Source organism: Schistocerca piceifrons, chromosome 3, assembly GCF_021461385.2.
Source record: "Schistocerca piceifrons isolate TAMUIC-IGC-003096 chromosome 3, iqSchPice1.1, whole genome shotgun sequence".
Taxonomy (NCBI): domain Eukaryota; kingdom Metazoa; phylum Arthropoda; class Insecta; order Orthoptera; family Acrididae; genus Schistocerca; species Schistocerca piceifrons.
The window spans coordinates 719774272-719782385 of record NC_060140.1 but is presented as its reverse complement, the minus strand read 5'-3'; positions in this window follow the sequence as shown (position 1 = coordinate 719782385).

Genomic DNA, 8114 nt, shown 5'->3' with positions numbered 1-8114 from the left:
ATCTGCATTTCTTCGTGGTGAAGCAATTTTAATGGCCAGTAGTGTATATGCGTTATCCGGAGACTTAATTGAGATAAGAATTTTAATTTTTATTCAGAATGTTCTTTCAGGGCCATGACGCAGCGGTGCTGACGTCCAAAATTTACCAGTTTAAATTCACAGTCAATTATTATAAGGTTATAAGTGAGCCACAATTTTATTGAGAGATTAGTCTCATTGTATTATTGGTAGGTTACGGAATTCATTTATTGGGAGGTTATGCTCAATGTGAACCATAAATGATTATTATTTAGTTGGGAGGGTACACTTGGCGACAACCGGCCAGGATCGTATTTTTTGTGAATTTCTGATAAGTAGTCAGTTATATATGCTCTTATTTACTTAATGTTTAATGTAGTTTGCATCTGGCGCAACGCATTTACTAATTTGTCATTCTTCCTTTCACAGATCATCGGCAATTTATTGCTCTTTGTTGTTATTGTATTTGTTCAATTTTGCCGTGTCTTTGTTTGATTTTGTGCGTGCTTTGACTTGTGAAAATACCGCGAAAAAACTGCTAACAGTACATCGCGATGCGCAGTGACTGAAAAAGAGGACTTCAATAATCTGACAGATAATAGTAATGACTCTCAGTTTCATAATGATATTCCTCCAATTACAGATAATCAGTGCGTACCGACCACTAGTAATGATTTTAATCCTAATGATGAGCAAACAAATTCAATTATGTCCACATTTAATTTAACGTCAATTGAGGACGCGGCACGTTCCGTTAGAATGAACGCTGCCCAGTTTGATACACCTGATTTGCAAAATTTACACTGTGAACAGATAAATGTTTCTAATGAAAATTAACAATGTAGTCATTGGAAGGTAGGAGACGAGGTACTGGCAGAAGTAAAGCTGTGAGGACGGGGCGTGAGTCGTGCTTGGGTGGCTCAGTTAGTATCACTGTGTAAATTTTCCGGCACGGTAACTCAGCGTGTTTGGTCAGAGGGCTAGCTGCCCTCTGTAATAAAAAAACTGAGTTAATGGATCAACAACGAACTGCAATGGGTGTCTTTCGACGTCCGCCCCGAGCAGGTACAACGAACGAAAACGAACAAAATGAGATTAAAAAAAAAAAAAAAGGTTGGTAGAGCACTTGCCCGCGAAAGGCAAAGGTCCCGAGTTCGAGTCTCGGTCCGGCGCACAGTTTTAATCTCCCAGGAAGTTTCATATCAGCGCACACTCCTCTGCAGAGTGAAAATCTCAATCTGGAATTTAGTCCAAATACGTCGGATTTATTTGATTCCGATGTAGTGACTAACAGTGCACATCCGATTAGCAAACCTTTTCGTGAATCCGACAATGACCTAATCGTTACACAAAACGCGACAAATGCAGATACACCATCACACAGCATAGAAAATAGAGTCGTAAATTTTGGCGTGGATCACGTTATGGCAATATTGCTACAACTTAATCAAAATCGCAAACAGTCGAAGAAAGAACAAGACGACAATTTCAAACGACTTAATCAATCGAACAAACAACTTAATTAAAAACAAGACAACCTTAATGAATCGAATAAACAACTTAATGAAAATCTCAGACAGTTGAATGATAAACAAGACAACAATTTCAAACAACTTTGTGAACAGATTACAGCCGTTGCCGTGCAAATACTAAAGAACAATTGCGTGAGGAAATTAAGGCTTGTGCTAGGAACAGTAGTGAAGAAATTAGATCTGTTGCACAAGAATTAAGTAATACACATGCAGCCACAACGAAATTACTTAGAGATGAAATTAGTGCAGTCGCTAAACAATGTTCTGAAAACGCAACACAGTTACCCGACGAGTTTAAATTAATGTCAGCAGAAATTTCACGCACACTGGATGCGAAAGTCGACAAGAAATTTGAACAACAAAACAGACAAATTGACGAACGTTTTAATCACCACCTACAAAACATTGAAACGCGTTACCGTAAATTCATACAGGAACAGAACAAAGTAAAGAAACAAGTCATGGAAACAATTACTGCACAGAGACAGGAAGATTAGCGTAAGTTGCTTACGAAAGCAAAAACATACGTAGACAACAACATTGCTACAGTATCAGACGAAATCAATACCATCAGACAGTTGAACACCTAATTGCATGCTGAAATTTCTGATCTTAAAACAAAAACAGACACACACACATTAGACTTTCAGACAGTGACCAGCAGACTTGAACAATTGGAATTAATACAGGATCCCGATGCCATTAAAGCAGACGTTAAGAAATTGAACAAAACCACACGTAAAATGCAAAAACAAATTAATGCTTGTGGCACTAAAAATGACGATCACGTTAAACCACTGTCTGAAAAATTTGATGAATTAGCCAGTCGTATTGACGTTATCGAAAATAACAATGACACTAAATCACACGATACGTCACCAATTTCGTTCAATCAAACACCCGAATTCCAAAACTTACAGCAGACAATCAGTGAGATAAGTTCGTCCAATAACACATTGGGTAGAAAGGTGACATCTTTACAGCAAGAAGTGACAGAAATGAAAAATGTTTAGCATACCTAACCAACAATATAATGTGCGAGGTCAACCAAGCTTTAACGTTTCGCCGATTACACGTATAGCGTTGGCCCCACCAAACAGTAACGCACAGCAACAAGGAAATCACTACGTATAGAAAACACATCATTTCAACTACTATCGCAATGCACCGTATAGCAATGATTATTATGACAGACGCAAAAATAATGAGCACAGTTTTCAGCGTACATTTAATAACAGTAGGTCTTATCAGCAGCAGAGTCAACCACAACAACAGATTATTATGAATGAACCAGGCAGTCGGTATCATCCAATCTAATACGTCAGAACGAAAAAACAGAGCAGTACAAATAGTCGAAATGCCACAGCATCCTCCTGCAAATAATAGCACGTCAGAAAGAATTTGACTAGATACAGTACACGTTGCATCTTCCAGCAACGTAAGCAACACTTTTGATACACAGAATCTTGTTCACGAAAATGTTATTTCTTTCGACGACATCCGAGACACACTTTTGCATGAAAAACCAGTTACTCAAAAAACATTTCCCATCCTATTATTGAAGTAAAGATTGGATCATCCATATTTTCAGCAGTAATCGATTCTGGATCACCTATGTCAGTTATAAATGAAGAAACATTCAATGAATGTAACAAAGAGAACACCTATCCTACGTTACAATTAGGCAAAACTAAAGTAAAAGGAGCAGTATCTGGTAAAGGAGTAGATGTAAATTACAGACACACTTATAATTTTGTATTGCAGGTCATACGTTCCACTCAAATTTTTGGATTGTTCCCTTATTGACAACAGACGTTATTCTAGGTACGAATTTTTTGGTACAACATGACGCAATTATTGACTTTCAAAGTTCCTATTTAATGTTAAAGGATGAAAAAGTACAACTGTGATTAGAATTTCAGCACACTTTATCTGCAGAAGAATAGACAATTAATCGAACAGAGGTCATTTCTACATCACGTAACATAGACTGTCATTCCTCATTGTTCAAAGATACGTATGTTCATGTCTACAATACACCAGACGAAGCCGACTATGACGTTATGCAAATGATTTCCGATAAAGTAAAACAAAGCAGTGCAAATACAGACGACGAACGTACTCAGCTACGCAATATTCTTTTACAGCAAGCTCCAGTTTTTGACAGCATTCCTGGTACTATGTCCGGTTTCATGTATGAATTTTAAGTTAAACAGCATGACACATTTAAAGCCAAACATTATCCCATTCTGTATATCCACAGAGAACAAGTTAAGAAAGAATTAAAAGCTATGCTAGACCAAGCAATTATTGAACCAGCAGTAAGTCCGTACATAAACCCGCTCCATATTGTTAAGAAAAAGAATGGCTCACTTCCCTCGTACTTGATTCGCGTCATGTCAACGACGTTATTGTTAATGAAACAGGTCGCCCTCAGACACTAGAAGAACTTTTACAGAAATTTCATGGTACTGTTATTTATTCCACATTAGATTTGCAATCGGGATTTTGGTAAATTCAGCTCCATCCGAACTGCAGAAAGTACACAGCATTTCTCTGTTTTGGTGACTGTTACCAGTTTCGCGAATTACCGTTCGGTTAAACAATTTTTTCAGGAGCATTTATTCGCGGATTGAATACTATAATTCCGACAGAACTGAAAGACAGAATCACAAAATATGTAGACGACATCCTTATCACAGAAGCTAACTGGACTGAACACAACTGTTGCAAACTTTTCGTGCACATGGACTCACAGTTAATCTTAGCAAATCACACTTTGGCAACACTTCTATAAAATTTCTTGGACATGTAATTTCAGCAGAAGGTATTGTGCCTGACCCGGAAAAACTTCAAGCTTTACGTGACATTACTGTTCCAACGACAAAGAAACAATTACGCAGCTTTCTGGGATTAATTAACTTTTTCCGTAAATTTATTCATTACGCTGCTTATGCCAGTTGACGGGTGAAAACACTATTTGGTCCTGGGATAGCCAAGCACAGTCTGAATTTGTTAATCTGAAACATGCCTTGTTAAATGCACCACTTTTATCACACCCAGATCCTACCAGTAATTTTTCCATTGCCACCGACAGTTCTAACACAGCTTTAGGCGTACACATTTTTCAGGAAATTGAAGAAGACGGTACTGCAGTAATTAAAAACATCGCTTTCGCAAGTCGAATTCTGTCACCTGGTGAACGCAATTATTCTGTTACAGAACTTGAAACATTATGTGTTGTATGGGCATTTACCAGATTTGGCATTTTCTTTATGGAAGACATACTACCGTTTATAGAGACCATAGAGCTATACAGTTTTTGCTTTCCGCTAAATTTACACATGACAGGTTAAGCAGATGGAAACTTTATTTACAGGAAATTAATTTTACAATTGTTCATATTCCCGGTACACAAAATATTGTAGCAGACGCACTATCCCGTTCTCTCAGCAACAATCAGCAAGACATCGCAACCAACTTCTGCCAAGCAAATTTTAGCGTCATGTATATTCAACAAGTTGCATTTGAAAATTTCATTTCGTCATAATTACGAGACATAGCACAAGAGCAGAGCAAAGACACCGTATGGAAAGAAATTAAACACCTTTGGCAAGATAAGAATAATGTTAGCATTAGAAACCATTACACTGTATGCAAGAACATTCTGTTTCGCCGCTCTCACCCTGACAGCAACAACTGGTTATTACGTGTTCCTGACGAGCTTGTTAACAAATTAATTTGGTATACTCATTTAAGTTACGCACATTATGGACCCAGAAAATGTTTTCTTATACTGAGACAGAACTGTTATTTCGCCAACATGGAGAAACGTATTCGACGAGTTTTAGCGTCATGTAAAATCTGCCAGAAAGCTAAATCAGACACGACTTCACATATTCCTCCGTTACATCCCATTGTACCCATTAAATTGAGACATATGGCTGCTGTAGACATTTTTGGTCCGATTCCTAGATCTAATAAAGGTTTTTGTTACGTCTTTGTCGCTGTTGAACTCACTTCGAAATTTGTTACCTTCACTCCGTTACGCAAAGCAACTGCTAAATCTATTTCGAATGCTTTTGTAAAACATTTTTTATTTCATGTAGGACATGTATTGAAAGTAATTTCCGACAATGGACCACAATTTCGATCTGCGATATGGACACGTATGTTACGAGCTAGAAACATTTCTCTGATCTATATATTCCAGGTATCACGCTTCTTCGAACCCTTCTGAACGACTAATGAAAGAAATTGGTAAACTATGTAGAATATACTGCCATAAAAACATGTTGATGGGGATACACACATACTCTCATTCTAAGATGTAATTAACTCCATACCAAATGAATCTACTATGCTATCTCCGACTGTTATATTGAAAAATGTTGAACCACCTAACAAAATTAAAGAATTAGTATATTTTCCTACGTCAAGTCGCCTACGCCACCATGAAATAATTGACAATGCGCTCAACAGCATCAAACGTGCCGCAGAGTGCCGGAGAAGACAACAAGAACAGGTTTGTACACGCCGTGACTTTCAAAAAATGGTTCAAATGGCTCTGAGCACTATGCGACTTAACTTCTGAGGTCATCAGTCGCCTAGAACCTAGAACTAATTAAACCTAAGTAACCTAAGGACATAACACACATCCATGCCCGAGGCAGGATTCGAACCTGCGACCGTAGCGGTCGCTCGGCTCCGGACTGTAGCGCCTAGAATCGCACGGCCACTCCGGACGGCCCGTGACTTTCACATGGGACAGGAGATATCAGTACGCACACATTATTTATCCAATAGAGGAAAGAGTAGATGTAGTAAATTTGAGCTTCTATACGAAGGTCCATATAGAATTCGCAGCATTCCTCACCCCAGTGTAGTACATGTCGAAGCTTTGGGAACCAGAAAAAGCAAAGGCAATCACCATGTCTCCAGTATTAAACCCTTTATTGGATGAACATACTTTATGATTTATCACACTGTAATGCCATTTCCTGATATTTATACGACCACTTATGCAATTATATTTATGTGCCTACTTACTGCTAATGATCGTATTTTTTCTTGGCAAGTGCCCGGCAAGGTAAGGTTAGCAGGTCGCTTTTCTTGTCGTTATATATCAGACCGTGCACATTTTCCATTTTTTGTGTATGTATGATTGTTTTCCTACCGAAAGTAGAATTTTTCTCTGTATGCACTATTAAATCTTTAAGATGTAACAAACAAGTTGACTTTGACATTTTTGCCTTATGATATCTGAATATCTTGACTATTCTACATTTTTTGCTACTACATTATGGTACTATGTGTACATTTTGCGCTTGAAAACTGTCTATGTTTTTGACCTAATACGTTTTCTGTCATGCTATGCTGTATGCTTTGTTATATCACTAGAAACAAGTTTTCATTTAATAGGTACGTGATTTAAATGCAAGACATTAATTCTTATTCATCATTTCCAGAAAGCAATAAAGTGTAAAAGAAATAAATTATACAACCACAGCGGTTTACTATGAAATGGAAATTTCACCATCGAAATGAACGAAAGAAAATGCAATACCTTGTCATGAAGAGCAAATGAATCAGAATTAACAAGAATATACTGTTCACACTGTATAATAGCAGTCTTAACTAATTACTTTCTTTCAGAATACCAGGCGATTGATGCAGGTTGTCAGACAGAACTACACATGTTAATTTTATTGATGAAATATGCTAGAAGAAAGATACTCTATACTATGAATAGTTGTATGAAGTAAATGGTAATATGAATAATGAAGTATCTATTTTTTGCAGATGATGATACATGATGATGAATAGTTATATGAAGAATACGGTAATATGAATAATGAAGTTTTTCTTTGCAGATTAGGATAATGATGAAGTTATGGTAATAAGAATAATGACGTTTTTCTTTGCAGATTAGGATAATGATGAAGTTTATATATTTTCTATTAGTTAAGAGATGCTATGTAGTTATTTAAGTATTTGTTGCAGTTCCTTTTGACAGTATGTCTTATGTCGCATAGTACGACGACTGAATGTTTTGGGAAAGACAGCTAGAGTATATACATATTGAGTACACGTTTCACTACCTGTTAATTCGAAGTTTACTACTCTTCAGCATAATATGAATGCATTTCTTCTTTCAGCTCAATAATACATTTTGTATTTTTTCCAGGAGAAGCTTTTCATGATATTAATGTGCTATAAGCAGTTAGTTATTAAACCTGTTCTAATAATTGCATTTTTTACCCAGTTGTGCGTATCATTTATGAATGTGATCACATAAACTGTACTTTTTTCATAACCTTGCTACAGCTGACTCATGGCGAATGATGTTATTAACCCTTATTTCCAGCAATAAGTCAAAAGTAAATATTTTCATGCCCCAGCAATGTATTGCTAGCACAAAAAAAATTATTTCCAGTATACAACTAAATAATGCTACCAGTTCAAGATATATTTCTAGTCCTAAATATAATGCAAATTTCTCTGATGCATTGAATCCATTATATCTATGTATTATTGGACTACAGAACTCGAGTAATAGTTACA